Source organism: Oncorhynchus nerka, linkage group LG4 (assembly GCF_034236695.1).
Source record: "Oncorhynchus nerka isolate Pitt River linkage group LG4, Oner_Uvic_2.0, whole genome shotgun sequence".
Lineage (NCBI taxonomy): Eukaryota > Metazoa > Chordata > Actinopteri > Salmoniformes > Salmonidae > Oncorhynchus > Oncorhynchus nerka.
In genome coordinates this window covers 78,100,278-78,117,206 of record NC_088399.1, presented here as the reverse complement: position 1 = coordinate 78,117,206, position 16,929 = coordinate 78,100,278, and the positions used below count along the sequence as shown (strand labels likewise).

At 46.8% G+C, this 16,929-nt stretch overlaps 1 protein-coding gene across 1 annotated transcript in view; it reads left to right on the top strand.

Annotated features, from left to right (window-relative positions):
• The first annotated feature begins 257 nt into the window (after positions 1 to 257).
• Positions 258 to 16,929, top strand: part of atxn1a (ataxin 1a) — a 235,723-nt gene continuing 219,051 nt past the window's right edge. The window contains 1 exon segment of the mRNA XM_065017909.1: positions 258 to 401. The gene's annotated coding sequence lies outside the window, so the exon portion shown is untranslated.

Below are 16,929 nucleotides of genomic sequence, written 5' to 3'. Positions count from 1 at the left end.
GGGTTAGTCTAGTGATTCACTATTTGTGGACTGAATTTGCCTGTCAGTTGTTCGTTTCCCTTTTTCTCAATTCTGTACTGATCACAGTACAAACCCTGAGTTACTACTAAAACTGCCAACTGCTCCATATTTGTATTACACACACACACGCACGCACGCACGCACGCACACACACACACACACACGCTACGCTATCTCCCACTCTCTGCCTCTCTCGCCTCTCCCTCTCTATCTCACTCTCGAGAGATCTCTGAAGGTGGGGGCATAGAGCAGTACAGCTATTAGCTCCGAGCTGCAGACATCATTCCGAGTAGAGAGCAGACGATTCCATCGTCAGCGCAGGAACAGGGAGCCCTGGCAACAATAAGAGACATACTCTTACCAGACCATTACACCTTACAGTAAGTACTAGCTCAATTCATTTTATACTGCCACTGCCCGATACTGTCGCTGTCTGGTTCTACCTTGTTGTCACTACACTGCTGAGCTGTTGCGGTAGAAAAAATGGCTGGAACTGGAACTAGGAAAGGTAGCTACGCGCAAATAGAGTGCTGGTTTATTTCCAAAAGCTTTGGAAATGTTTACTTCGCACTCTGACCTATTTTTTGTGTGCCCGGAGGATAAAAGGTTGTTTGTGGTTTACAATCATGCACTTGTCATTTCGAAATAAAAATGCAAACTATCTGTTTAGTGCGACATAAGTGAGCGTTGGTTTCGCGGAATTGAAATAGAGCAAGGAGTGTTTTTCACAGGCGGGTTGGTGTGTAGGGCAATCTCACTAACTGCGCCACTCCACCCAGAAAGATTGTATATTGCATAAAGAATAGTAAGATGCATTTATAGTAGGCTAACCGTCCACTATGAAATGGTTGTGGTACGTGCGTACGTGGCCGTATGTCCACTCCAGCATTTGACAAGGGTTTGATAGCGCCAGACATTTCAGTTTAATTCCATCGCGGAAGTGCTTTTTATTCTTCAAAGACAGTGCAAACCAACGTACCTTAGCCTACTTAATTTAACCGGTACAATTAGAAAAATATATACATCTATATGACATGCCCTTCATTCCGAGGGAGAGTGTAAATGTTACTACGCGGGCTACTGTCGACTTTTCATTGACGCTGGCTGGTTGGTAAAGGACGTTGGGTCGGATGTGTGCGGCTAGTGGTTGCTCGACTGCGCGTGGCGTGATGTCACTCCTAGCTTTGGTGATTATATAACGGGACTGTAGGGATCCCGGGCTGTGATTGCAAGCTATTTATATTCTGTTTACAGTCAGGAATTGCACTATGCATAGTAAGATTTGTAAAGGCTACATAACTGTCCTCCGTTTTATTTAGAGGGGATAGATAGCCTACAACAGCTACATTCCTCAATCACTACACAGTTATAACATGGTGACATTGTGTCCAGTATCTGGAAATGGAAGGTGGCCAGACATAACGTGTGTTACAATGCTTCGACATGTTATATCGGCTCATTGAAACACGTTACAGTCACTTTGCCATCCCATTGAAGGGCACCCTTTAATATTCACCATGACACAGCACACCATGTCTTGATGCTGTTTCTTTATGGAATCAAAGGTGAGAGTTAGTGGATAGGTGTTGTATATTACCCACATTTGAACCTGTACGCTGCAGAGGCCATGGGACATTGCTTCTTTATTCACCCTTTCTTTTTGGTCGTGTAGTTTGAGTTGGGTTCGGTTTGTGTTGCTTGTCTGGCTGCCCAGTGAGTGTGGAACACTTCAAGGCACCATGTGATTATCCTGTATGGTCGTTCTACCAGTTCAGTTCACCTGATGGTGGTGAATCTGTCTATAGCACGTGTCCATAGAGATATGATATTATTCTATTTCTATAGCACTTGTCACTCTTCTATGTGAATGATGCAGGTCCAGGTAAGAGGTACATTCATTTGTCAAAATCTTTTGAGATGTTTATGAATGCATTATATTATATATACATGTATATCTGAATGGTATTGACTACAGGGCCTGGAGTATTTCCTAACCATGTGACCTGAATAGGAAAACCCCTGGCCTCTAGGTATTTACTACAAGTAGATATCCTGTAGTCATTTGGTCCGGAAAAACTCCTGTCCTTCCAAGCAAAATAACAGAGAAAACTCTCCATCATTTGAAATGAATTGCCTTTCTAAAAACCTTGCAAAATATTTGTTCCAACTGGGAGCTAATGAACGTGACCCTATCCGTTGTGCAGGGAGCTAATCATGTGACAGTGAATTAGGGTGCTGCCATTTCTCCCTGCGCTTCCCTTTGATCCTGTTTGCCACACACACACACACACACACACACACACACACACACACACACACACACACACACACACACACACACGCATGCACACACACTTTACTTACTTTTAAATGCTAATGAGAGACAGTTAGCAGCCAATGTGTCCTAATCACGAGCCATTTTCTCCATCTCAGCTAATTTGTCAGAGTCTCCTGTATGCGCACATTCACACCAGCACAAACACACCTGCTGCTCCTGTCCTGACTGGCTGAATCTCTGCAGTGCTCTCAGGGTTTCATTTCCTTTTGCAATCTATCTCATGTTCCTTTACATGCTCACACACACACCCTCTCCAGCATACATACATACACACACACACACACACACACACACACACACACACACACACACACACACACACACACACACACACACACACACACACACACACACACACTCTTCAGCATACACATTCACAATACTATGCATGCGTTAAAAAATAGGAAAAACAAGACAAACTGTGGGCCGGGTTTTGAAGTGCCCTACCTTACGGAGGAGTTTCCAGGTATTGGCTAGGTAGGCTATCATGGTTGACTGAGAGAGCAATATAAGGTGGGCCACACCTCTATACCAGCAGGAAGGAACGGGCTGTGTGTGTGTGCAAAGCAAGGGGATGAACCCAGTCAATGACCAAGGACTGGCATTCTCTTCAAAATGTGTGTGTGTATACACACACTACCTGGTTTCAACCATTTGCAGCTAGAACAGGGATAGACAGGCCCATCCAGACCCTAGTACTAGCACACTCCCTCAGAGGTGTGTGTGTGCCACGTTGCTCAGCTACTGGATAGCAAATCAATCAAACATTGTGTTTCCCCCCCCCCCCTCTCCTTCTTCTCTTTTATACTGTAGTTTCTTTCACAATGTACATTCCTTAGTCCTGTGTAGCCTCTTTCTCTGTGGAATCAGATAAAAGGCCTTGGTTGGCTCCGGGTCAGAAGGAGTGCACAATAAAGGGAATTGGGTGCCATTTTTGATGAAGCCCTTGATTCTAACAGTATAGTCCTGGGGATGAAGCCCTTGATTCTAACAGTATAGTCCTGGGGATGAAGCCCTTGATCAGTATAGTCCTGGGGATGAAGCCCTTGATTCTAACAGTATAGTCCTGGGGATGAAGCCCTTGATCAGTATAGTCCTGGGGATGAAGCCCTTGATTCTAACAGTATAGTCCTGGGGATGAAGCCCTTGATCAGTATAGTCCTGGGGATGAAGCCCTTGATCAGTATAGTCCTGGGGATGAAGCCCTTGATTCTAACAGTATAGTCCTGGGGATGAAGCCCTTGATTCTAACAGTATAGTCCTGGGGATGAAGCCCTTGATTCTAACAGTATAGTCCTGGGGATGAAGCCCTTGATTCTAACAGTATAGTCCTGGGGATGAAGCCCTTGATTCTAACAGTATAGTCCTGGGGATGAAGCCCTTGATTCTAACAGTATAGTCCTGGGGATGGAGGCCAGCCCAGGGGGTAGCCATGTCCTTTTTGATACGAAGCCATGAAACCATACCGAACCTGTACTGTACTTTACTAAGAGGGGGAGGGGGGAGGAGGAGAGAGAGAGGGGAGGAAAGAGGGAGAGAAGGGGAGGAGAGAGAGATTGAAGAAAGAGAGTGAGAGAGGGGAGAAAAGAGGGAGAGAAGGGGAGGAGAGAGGGAATGAATAAAGAGAGCGAGAGAGAGAGAGAAAGGAAGGAGATAGGAAGAGAGAAAGAGTAAAAGAGAGAGAGCGATGCAGTTTTCAGACCTTTTTTGCTTATCCTTTCATCTAGCTTTATTCACCGGGCTGTACTTCAGTGGGCACTGCGTTACAGACAGACCAACATGCTTTTTTAATGCAGCAGTTGAGAGCTTTTTTCCATTTTGAAAGCAGATAAAACATTCCTCTCTCTGCTCTCAGCATACAGGCACACACGGACATTAGATTCCTCCCAGGAGGAAAGGTCAGTATCTCCAGTAGGCTTGACGAGGCAAAGACGCACACACACACACACACACACACACACACACACACACACACACACACACACACACACACACACACACACACACACACACACACACACACACACACACACACACACACACACACACACACACACACTCATTTGAGGTTGCAGTGATGCCTTTATGGGATGATTGAATTAAAAGCTCTTGTTTTCAGCCAGTAGGACTGAAGAGACATTATGTCCAAGGTAACCAATCTTATTTTTCTTAAAACTGCATTGTTGGTTAAGGGCTTGTAAGGTCTAAACCGTTTTATTCGGCGCATAGGATTTGATTTGTAGTGCCACATGAAAATACCTTGCATTCAAACTACAGTAGAATACGGCTATTGATTGTGAACCTGTCCTTCTCCATGTCTTTGTATGGTAACATACCGCAGATCCAGACTGGGAATTCCACTCTTTCATTGATTTAGGTACTTTAGTCTGGTAAGGCTACATTACAACCCCGTGTCTTTAAAGCTATCCACCTTTTAATGCATGTTATACAAAACATCATTTTTGATTATCTGTGATAATTCTGTGTGAGATACATTCTGCATTAGGACCCCTTTCATTCATTGGCTTCACTGATCTGCCTGCCCACACACAAACCTGTCATCAATGGGGTGTAGAGAATCAATGGGCAGAATCCTGAATGGCTCAGCGTTACTGTGAATGGGTTGGCAGGGGAGTGACACTGACTGGGTCACACTGCTGGATCAATGAGCCCCAGCATGCTTCAATGACCATGTGCAAACTCTGGGGAAACTGTGTTGTAGAGTTCACTGTGAGGAAAGATCCATAATGGATCTTCTGCAGGTTGGTCTGCAGGTTGTATAACTTTTTCATTACATTTCATTACATTTCATTATAGTACAACGGTCTGATTTGTCTAATCTTAGCAATTTCCTCTTAGCTAGCTACATAGTCGTCGTTGTATCAAAGATAATTGCGTAATTATCGTATTTCGTCGTCTCCTATCTGTCCAACACGTTCACCGTCTACCGTAGCACTGTAGTACTATCACACTCAACTGATTGATTAGTGTAGTGTTAGCTAGCTACATAGCTAGCTACATAGTTGTCTTTGCTGTCTTCGTATCCAAGATAATTGTGTAGCTTAGAGTGTGGAGTCTTAGAGTGATAATTGCGTTATTATCGTATTTCGTCGCCCTCCTATCTGCCTAGCAGCTAGCATACGTTCACCGGCTACCGTAGCACTGTAGTAACTATCAGACTCAACCGAACGACTTGATTAGTGTAGTATTAGATAGCTACATAGTTGTCTTTGCTGTCTTCGTATCCAAGATAATTGTGTAGTTTAGAGTGTGTAGTCTTAGAGTGATTATCTTAATTCACCGAGGTTAGCTAGCCAGCTATTTTGTCGTCCTTAACGTAGGAGACACTCCTAGCTAGCCAATAGCCAGCCAACGTCTACTGAATAGAACTTTCGCATTCCGGTCGCATTCCGCGTCGCTCCACAGGTAGTATCACTTTTTCACTTCATTTCATTACAGTCCCAACGGTGTGATTTGTTTGATCGTAGCTAGCTACATAGCCGTCTTTGTTTCAAAGATAATTGTGTAGTCTAGAGCGATTTTCTAGGTTAGCTAGCCAGCTATTGTCGTTCTCCTACGTAACGTAACCAACACTGCTAGCTAGCCAGCTAGCTCCCGATAAGCAGCATTGTAGAAACTTCACACTCAACGGTACGACTTGATTAGGGTAGTGTCAACAACGCAGCTAGCCTACCCCAGCAGTACTCTATCATTTTAATCATTTTAGTCAATTAGATTCTTGCTACGTAAGCTTAACTTTCTGAACATTCGAGACGTGTAGTCCACTTGTCATTCCAATCTCCTCTGCATTAGCGTAGCCTCTTCTCTAGCCTGTCAACTATGTGTCTGTCTATCCCTGTTCTCTCCTCTCTGCACAGACCATACAAACGCTCCACACCGCATGGCCGCAGCCACCCTAATCTGGTGGTCCCAGCGCGCACGACCCACGTGGAGTTCCAGGTCTCCGGTAGCCTCTGGAACTGCCGATCTGCGGCCAACAAGGCAGAGTTCATCTCAGCCTATGTCTCCCTCCAGTCCCTCGACTTCTTGGCTCTGACGGAAACATGGATCACCACAGACAACACCGCTACTCCTACTGCTCTCTCTTCGTCCGCCCACGTGCTCTCGCACACCCCGAGAGCTTCTGGTCAGCGGGGTGGTGGCACCGGGATCCTCATCTCTCCCAAGTGGTCATTCTCTCTTTCTCCCCTTACCCATCTGTCTATCGCCTCCTTTGAATTCCATGCTGTCACAGTTACCAGCCCTTTCAAGCTTAACATCCTTATCATTTATCGCCCTCCAGGTTCCCTCGGAGAGTTCATCAATGAGCTTGATGCCTTGATAAGCTCCTTTCCTGAGGACGGCTCACCTCTCACAGTTCTGGGCGACTTTAACCTCCCCACGTCTACCTTTGACTCATTCCTCTCTGCCTCCTTCTTTCCACTCCTCTCCTCTTTTGACCTCACCCTCTCACCTTCCCCCCTACTCACAAGGCAGGCAATACGCTCGACCTCATCTTTACTAGATGCTGTTCCTCCACTAACCTCATTGCAACTCCCCTCCAAGTCTCCGACCACTACCTTGTATCCTTTTCCCTCTCGCTCTCATCCAACACTTCCCACACTGCCCCTACTCGGATGGTATCGCGCCGTCCCAACCTTCGCTCTCTCTCCCCGCTACTCTCTCCTCTTCCATCCTATCATCTCTTCCCTCTGCTCAAACCTTCTCCAACCTATCTCCTGATTCTGCCTCCTCAACCCTCCTCTCCTCCCTTTCTGCATCCTTTGACTCTCTATGTCCCCTATCCTCCAGGCCGGCTCGGTCCTCCCCTCCCGCTCCGTGGCTCGACGACTCATTGCGAGCTCACAGAACAGGGCTCCGGGCAGCCGAGCGGAAATGGAGGAAAACTCGCCTCCCTGCAGACCTGGCATCCTTTCACTCCCTCCTCTCTACATTTTCCTCCTCTGTCTCTGCTGCTAAAGCCACTTTCTACCACTCTAAATTCCAAGCATCTGCCTCTAACCCTAGGAAGCTCTTTGCCACCTTCTCCTCCCTCTTGAATCCTCCTCCCCTCCCCCCTCCTCCCTCTCTGCAGATGACTTCGTCAACCATTTTGAAAAGAAGGTCGACGACATCCGATCCTCGTTTGCTAAGTCAAACGACACCGCTGGTTCTGCTCACACTGCCCTACCCTGTGCTCTGACCTCTTTCTCCCCTCTCTCTCCAGATGACATCTCGCGTCTTGTGACGGCCGGCCGCCCAACAACCTGCCCGCTTGACCCTATCCCCTCCTCTCTTCTCCAGACCATCTCCGGTGACCTTCTCCCTTACCTCACCTCGCTCATCAACTCATCCCTGACCGCTGGCTACGTCCCTCCCGTCTTCAAGAGAGCGAGAGTTGCACCCTTCTGAAAAACCTACACTCGATCCCTCCGATGTCAACAACTACAGACCAGTATCCCTTCTTTCTTTTCTCTCCAAAACTCTTGAACGTGCCGTCCTTGGCCAGCTCTCCCGCTATCTCTCTCAGAATGACCTTCTTGATCCAAATCAGTCAGGTTTCAAGACTAGTCATTCAACTGAGACTGCTCTTCTCTGTATCACGGAGGCGCTCCGCACTGCTAAAGCTAACTCTCTCTCCTCTGCTCTCATCCTTCTAGACCTATCGGCTGCCTTCGATACTGTGAACCATCAGATCCTCCTCTCCACCCTCTCCGAGTTGGGCATCTCCGGCGCGGCCCACGCTTGGATTGCGTCCTACCTGACAGGTCGCTCCTACCAGGTGGCGTGGCGAGAATCCGTCTCCTCACCACGTGCTCTCACCACTGGTGTCCCCCAGGGCTCTGTTCTAGGCCCTCTCCTATTCTCGCTATACACCAAGTCACTTGGCTCTGTCATAACCTCACATGGTCTCTCCTATCATTGCTATGCAGACGACACACAATTAATCTTCTCCTTTCCCCCTTCTGACGACCAGGTGGCGAATCGCATCTCTGCATGTCTGGCAGACATATCAGTGTGGATGACGGATCATCACCTCAAGCTGAACCTCGGCAAGACGGAGCTGCTCTTCCTCCCGGGAAGGACTGCCCGTTCCATGATCTCGCCATCACGGTTGACAACTCCATTGTGTCCTCGTCCCAGAGCGCTAAGAACCTTGGCGTGATCCTGGACAACACCCTGTCGTTCTCAAATAACATCAAGGCGGTGGCCCGTTCCTGTAGGTTCATGCTCTACAACATCCGCAGAGTACGACCCTGCCTCACACAGGAAGCGGCGCAGGTCCTAATCCAGGCACTTGTCATCTCCCGTCTGGATTACTGCAACTCGCTGTTGGCTGGGCTCCCTGCCTGTGCCATTAAACCCCTACAACTCATCCAGAACGCCGCAGCCCGTCTGGTGTTCAACCTTCCCAAGTTCTCTCACGTCACCCCGCTCCTCCGCTCTCTCCACTGGCTTCCAGTTGAAGCTCGCATCCGCTACAAGACCATGGTGCTTGCCTACGGAGCTGTGAGGGGAACGGCACCTCACTACCTCCAGGCTCTGATCAGGCCCTACACCCAAACAAGGGCACTGCGTTCATCCACCTCTGGCCTGCTCGCCTCCCTACCACTGAGGAAGTACAGTTCCCGCTCAGCCCAGTCAAAACTGTTCGCTGCTCTGGCCCCCCAATGGTGGAACAAACTCCCTCACGACGCCAGGACAGCGGAGTCAATCACCACCTTCCGGAGACACCTGAAACCCCACCTCTTTAAGGAATACCTAGGATAGGATAAAGTAATCCTTCTCCCCCCCTTAAAAGACCTAGATGCACTATTGTAAAGTGGCTGTTCCACTGGATGTCATAAGGTGAAAGCACCAATTTGTAAGTCGCTCTGGATAAGAGCGTCTGCTAAATGACTTAAATGTAAATGTAAATGTAAATGGCAGTATAGTTTCCTAGAGGGAATGCCCAGGGGAGGGCCATACAGGGTATCCTCATCTGGCTTATCACTATAATGGTGAAGCTGTAGTAGGAGTCCACTGGAAGGGTTGCTATTCCACTCAGCTCACATCTGTTGAGTACTCCACCCATGGGCTGTTAGAAGTGAGTAGGCTACAAATGCGTAGTTAGTTACTCAGTGTTAATAATAGTGACAGCAATACTGTAGCTTACCAGCCGCTGCAACAACCTTGAACATGCCTGGGCTTGGTCCTTTTAGTAACCTCATCTCATAGAATCATTGGCTCCAATATCAAACCATTTGCAGAGAGAGAGCAAGAGAGGGAGAGAGAGAGAGAGAGGGGGGTGGAGAGGGGTAGGGAGAGAGCAAAAAAGAGAGAGAGACAGCAGCACCCAGATCTTCTGCACAGATTCTGACAGACCTGGGCCCTGACAGACCTGGGCCCTGACAGACCTGGGCCCTGACAGACCTGGGCCCTGACAGACCTTGGCCTTGACAGACCTGGGCCCTGACAGACCTGGGCCTTGACAGTGAATCTCAGTGAGTCAAAAAGAATGGTGTTCCAAAAAAGGTAATTACTTGACACATTGGAAAGAATTTACAAAAAACAGAGCAAACTAGAATTCTATTTGGCCTTAAACAGAGAGTAAACAGTGGCAGAATACCTGACCACTGTGACTGACCCAAACGTAAGGAAATAGTTGACTATGTACAGACTCAGTGAGCATAGCCTTGCTATTGAGAAAGGCCGCCGAAGGCAGACCTGGCTCTCAAGAGAAGACAGGTTATGTGCACACTGCCCACAAAATGAGGTGGAAGCTGAGCTGCACTTTCTAACCTCCTGCCAAATGTATGACCATATTAGAGACACATATTTCCCTCAGATTACACTGACCGACAAAGAATTTTGTTAAACTCCCATATCTATTGGGTGAAATACCACAGTGTGTCACGTTCTGACCTTAGTTCCTTTATTATGTCTTTGTGTTAGTTTGGTCAGGGTGTGAGTTGGGGTGGGTAGTCTATGTTCTTTTTTCTATGTGGTTATATTTCTATGTGTTTGGCCTGGTATGGTTCTCAAATAATATGACATTTGAAATGTCTTTATTCTTTTGGAACTTTTGTGAGTATAATGTGTACTCTTAATGTTTTTAATATTTTTTTAAACTTATGTTTATTATCTATTTCACTTGCTTTGGCAATGTAAACATATGTTTCCCATGCCAATAAAACCCCTTAAATTGTATATGGACATTTAATTGAGAGCAAGAGAGACAGAGGGAGAGAGTGAGAGAGCAAGAGAGAGAGGGAGAGAGAGAGAGAGAGAGAGGGAGAGAGTGAGAGAGCAAGAGAGAGAGGGAGAGAGAGAGAGAGAGAGAGGGAGGGAGAGAGTGAGAGAGCAAGAGAGAGAGGGAGAGAGTGAGAGAGCAAGAGAGAGGGAGAGAGAGAGAGAGAGGGGGAGAGAGAAAGAGAGAGGGAGGGAGAGAGAGAAGGAGGGAGAGAGTGAGAGAGAGAGAGAGAGAGAGAGCAACAGACAGAGAGAGCAAGAGAGAGAGAGAGCGAGAGGGAGAGAGAGCAAGAGAGAAAGAGAGAGCACGAGAGAGAGAGAGCAACAGACAGAGAGAGGGAGAGAGAAAGAGAGAGAGAGTGAGACAGTACCACAGTGTGTGATCTTTAAGTTAAACTACAGACGTGAGCTTTAAATGACATCTGAAATGTAATGTTAATCTGTATCTCTCCCTTTCATCTCTGTACCTTGATTTATATTTGATAATGTTCCCACTGTAGCATGATTAAGTGGGAGATGTTGACAACAGTAGTAACATTAGGCTTCGAGGGGCTATAGCTCCTTTATCTAATAAGTGAGCTACACATGTATACTGTACATACGCACGCACGCACACACACACACACACACACACACACACACACACACACACACACACACACACACACACACACACACACACACAGAGAGAACAACTGAGAAGCCTGACTGAGCGATCCGACTGCCCTCCTATTTTTAGCCCACTGTCTCGACATCAAAGCCTTGTTTTATGGTTGATCTTCTCCCTTCGAATAGTATTGCTTTGCTTATAGGAACAATGGTCCAGCCTCTACCTCCTCTCTCTGTCTAATGCTTGTGTAATGGGGCTTAATCTGACTGTAAAGTGTATTTCACTTTGGGAAAGGAGGTAGTGAGACTGCTCTTTGTTGTTGATATTATGGATTAGGTGTAAAGTCATTAAAGCATGAAGGGAAAGAAGCACACCAGGCTTGAGGCATTTTAGTTTGCGTAACACAATAGAGCTACTTTGTAGCTAGTTTTCCCCAATAGTTCATCCTCAGTCAACTAGCCGTAACCTTGCATTAATGTCGATGTTCTGTGACATAATGATTGATATATGACATAAAACACTGTTGCAAGACCGATAGCACATTAGCTTTGGCTGAATTGTCATATTGTAGCCACTGTCGTCTCTGCAAGGTCTTGAACAGGATAAACAGAAGGTCTCTGGGGCCATTGAGCTGGTGCTCTGGATGCATTGGACAGATAGGTTGGACCCCTAAAGAGCTGCATCCATCATTTCCCCTCCTGTTCTGTCGATCTGTCCCCCTAACCTGCCGCAACACACACACACACACACACACACACACACACACACACACACACACACACACACACACACTAGTACCGTAGCCTGTCCCCACCAGGATTAGATATCGTAGATATTGTCTTAGATACAGTCTTATCAGGGGCAGGATAACAGGTTGTTTTGTACACTGACTGGCAGACACCTTGTGGGGCTGTGACAACATGGCAAGCACAATAAACAGTCTGGGACATGCAGAGAGAGGGAACGGGGGAGAGGAGGAGGGGAGAAGAAGGGGAAGGAGAGTAGGAGAGGGAGAATGAGAAAAGGGAGAAGGAGGAGGAGAAGAGAGTGTAGGATCAAGAAGAAGACAGAAAGGTGAAAGGAGGAGAAGAGAGTGTAGGATCAAGAAGAAGACAGAAAGGTGAAAGGAGGAGAAGAGGAAGAAAGAGAGGAGGGATGTGCAGTGCCTGTGATGTCATCAAGCAGAGGAATGCTTTCTCACAGGGGTGGACCCCCAGAGGGCACATGGACAGGACCAAGTGTTCACGCCCACCTGCCTTCACACACACACCACACACCACACACGCAAGCGCACGCACACACAAACACACACACACATACACACACACACAAACAAACGGATGGAAAAGGGTGGCATAGAGAGAGAGCCCTGGCTCCTGTCAAGCGGGTCTGATAGGACATAGAGGGTATCAACAATGATTCCCGCTAGGCAGTGCTCGGAGGATATGCATCGAGAAAGGAATTCAATAACAGGAAAACGGAACTGATACAAACAATCCATGGAATAGTGAAACCCACCCTGGCCGATGTTATGTTTGGCACGATACGACCCCTTCTTCTATCACCTGCTCTTAATGACGTTAGGTGTACTGGACTCCACGGTAGTGTTACTGCACGTTGTTGTTGTCATACTTTTACTGTCTGATGGTGTGTCATATGGAAAGAAGTTTCTGTGCGCCTGTGAGTGTGTACGTGTGTGCAGGGCTGTGTGTGTGTGTGTGTGTGTGTGTGTGTGTAACTTTACCACAGCCACTACTTAAAGCAGTATCAGCCGGTCTGAAGTCATTTCCTTAGGCTGAGGGATGAGGCCTGAGTTCTGAACAGCTAGATGGCTGACTGCCTGGGTTTTTAATTTGGCTGCTGCTGTGTGGTTTTGACAATGGAAGAGTCACTTTGGAAATGACAGGCACTGGCAGTCGGTTTAGTAAAACACTGGTTGTGTAGATAAGACATGAGCTATGGAGAGACTGGCTGTCCCATTTCTGTCTCGTCTCCTGAACTTGCACTCCTCAGGAGTGTTGTCATTGAAACTAGCTATCTAGGAGGGCCAGTTTGGGAGAGTGGCACTCAACTGAGCTTTCCAGCGAAAGTCATTTCACTAAATATCTCTCAGAGAGCTTCTCTAGTGACCTAATGCTGCAAGACAGGCATACCTCTATATCCCCCCCCCACTAGTCACTCCTCTCTATACCCCCCCCACTAGTCACTCCTCTCTATACCACCCCCCCAATAGTCACTCCTCTCTATATCCCCCTTCCCCCCACTAGTCACTCCTCTCTATATCCCCCCCCACTAGTCACACCTCTCTATATCCCCCCCCCCTCACTAGTCACTCCTCTCTATATCCCCCCCCCACTAGTCACTCCTCTCTATATCCCCCTCACTAGTCACTCCTCTCTATACCCCCCCCACGAGTCACTCCTCTCTATATCCCCCCCCACTAGTCACTCCTCTCTATATCCCCCTTCCCCCTCACTAGTCACTCCTCTCTATATCCCCTTCCCCTCCCACGAGTCACTCCTCTCTATATCCCCCTCCCACGAGTCACTCCTCTCTATATCCCCCTTTCTTTTCTTCCACTCAGTCACTCCTCTCTATACCCTCCCCCCACAAGTCACTCCTCTCTATATCCCCCCCCCCCTCACTAGTCACTCCTCTCTATATCCCCCTTCCCCCTCACTAGTCACTCCTCTCTATATCCCCCTTCCCCCCTCACTAGTCACTCCTCTCTATATCCCCCTTCCCCCTCACTAGTCACTCCTCTCTATATCCCCCTCCCCCTCACTAGTCACTCCTCTCTATATCCCCTTTCCCCCACCCCTCACTAGTCACTCCTCTCTATACCCCCCCACAAGTCACTCCTCTCTATATCCCCCTTTCTTTTCTTCCACTCAGTCACTCCACAAGAAGTCTATATCTGGAGGCTCAGCCAAAGGTACAAATATAGGAACAATGAATCACATAGGCATTGTTCAAGATGCATTGGCAATGGTCTGTCTTCACTGTGTTGGCATTGGTCAGTACACTCTTAGAAAAAAAAGTGCTATCTAGAACCTAAAAGGGTTCTTCGCCTGTCCCCATTGGAGAACCCTTTGAAGAACCCTTTTTGGTTCCAGGTAGAACCCTTTTGGGTTGCATGTAGAACCTTTTCCACAGAGGGTTCTACATGGAACCCCAAAGACTTCTACCTGAAAGCAAAAAGGGTTCTACCTGGAACCTTAATAAAGAGTTCTCCTATGTGGACAGCCGAAGAACCCTTATGTAATATTTTTTTCTGTACTGTCTGTCTTCACTGTATTGACATTGGTCTGTCTTCACTGTATTGACATTGGCCTGTCTTCACTGTATTGACATTGGTCTGTCTTCACTGTATTGACATTGGTCTGTCTTCACTGTATTGACATTGGCCTGTCTTCACTGTATTGACATTGGTCTGTCTTCACTGTATTGGCATTGGCCTGTCTTCACTGTATTGACATTGGCCTGTCTTCACTGTATTGGCATTGGCCTGTCTTCACTGTATTGACATTGGCCTGTCTTCACTGTATTGGCATTGGCCTGTCTTCACTGTATTGACATTGGTCTGTCTTCACTGTATTGACATTGGTCTGTCTTCACTGTATTGACATTGGTCTGTCTTCACTGTATTGACATTGGTCTGTCTTCACTGTATTGGCATTGGCCTGTCTTCACTGTATTGGCATTGGCCTGTCTTCACTGTATTGACATTGGCCTGTCTTCACTGTATTGGCATTGGCCTGTCTTCACTGTATTGACATTGGTCTGTCTTCACTGTATTGACATTGGTCTGTCTTCACTGTATTGACATTGGCCTGTCTTCACTGTATTGACATTGGCCTGTCTTCACTGTATTGACATTGGCCTGTCTTCACTGTATTGACATTGGCCTGTCTTCACTGTATTGACATTGGTCTGTCTTCACTGTATTGGCATTGGCCTGTATTCACTGTATTGACATTGGCCTGTCTTCACTGTATTGACATTGGCCTGTCTTCACTGTATTGGCATTGGCCTGTCTTCACTGTATTGACATTGGTCTGTCTTCACTGTATTGACATTGGTCTGTCTTCACTGTATTGACATTGGCCTGTCTTCACTGTATTGACATTGGCCTGTCTTCACTGTATTGACATTGGCCTGTCTTCACTGTATTGACATTGGCCTGTCTTCACTGTATTGACATTGGTCTGTCTTCACTGTATTGGCATTGGCCTGTCTTCACTGTATTGACATTGGCCTGACTTCACTGTATTGACATTGGTCTGTCTTCACTGTATTGACATTGGCCTGTCTTCACTGTATTGACATTGGCCTGTCTTCACTGTATTGACATTGGTCTGTCTTCACTGTATTGACATTGGTCTGTCTTCACTGTATTGACATTGGTCTGTCTTCACTGTATTGACATTGGTCTGTCTTCACTGTATTGACATTGGCCTGTCTTCACTGTATTGACATTGGCCTGTCTTCACTGTATTGACATTGGCCTGTCTTCACTGTATTGACATTGGCCTGTCTTCACTGTATTGACATTGGTCTGTCTTCACTGTATTGGCATTGGCCTGTCTTCACTGTATTGACATTGGTCTGTCTTCACTGTATTGACATTGGCCTGTCTTCACTGTATTGACATTGGCCTGACTTCACTGTATTGACATTGGCCTGTCTTCACTGTATTGACATTGGCCTGTCTTCACTGTATTGACATTGGCCTGTCTTCACTGTATTGGCATTGGTCTGTCTTCACTGTATTGGCATTGGCCTGTACTCACTGTATTGGCATTGGTCTGTCTTCACTGTATTGACATTGGCCTGTACTCACTGTATTGACATTGGCCTGTCTTCACTGTATTGACATTGGCCTGTACTCACTGTATTGACATTGGCCTGTACTCACTGTATTGACATTGACCTGTCTTCACTGTATTGACATTGGCCTGTACTCACTGTATTGACATTGACCTGTCTTCACTGTATTGACATTGGCCTGTACTCACTGTATTGACATTGGCCTGTACTCACTGTATTGACATTGGCCTGTACTCACTGTATTGACATTGACCTGTCGTCACTGTATTGACATTGGCCTGTACTCACTGTATTGACATTGGCCTGTACTCACTGTATTGACATTGACCTGTCTTCACTGTATTGACATTGGCCTGTACTCACTGTACTTAGGATGGTGACACATTACAAGTAACATCAGATGTATTTAAAAGCACTTGAGACTAGTGCTTATTCCACAACATCTATTGTCTAGATCAAGCTCCATGCCTTAATTGCAAATGAATTAGAAATGCGGAGACCATCTATCACTAGAGCTGCAGTAAGAAAACACTGGGCAGTGCATACCTCTGAGTCTCTTTGTGATTTGGTTTTGTATGTCAAGGCCAGTGATTCAGTCATTCTGTGATGTGGACACTGCCAGTCTGTACTATGAGCCTTATGGAAAGCCCTACTGACTGTTTTTGGAAGTAAAGTTAAAATCAATTGGCTTTGGCCAACAGTCCAAGGGCTGGGCTGGGCGAGGAAGAAAGTCATTGTGGGAGATTATTGGAATACAGGGGTGTATTCAGTGAGGTGAAACGTTCAAAACTTTGCAGAATGCAGATAGAAATGCAGGCCTAATGAATACACCTTTTGCTGTTCTACCTTACAGACAGTCATCTGTTCTAATAATACATTGCTATGAAGGTTTTGTAAC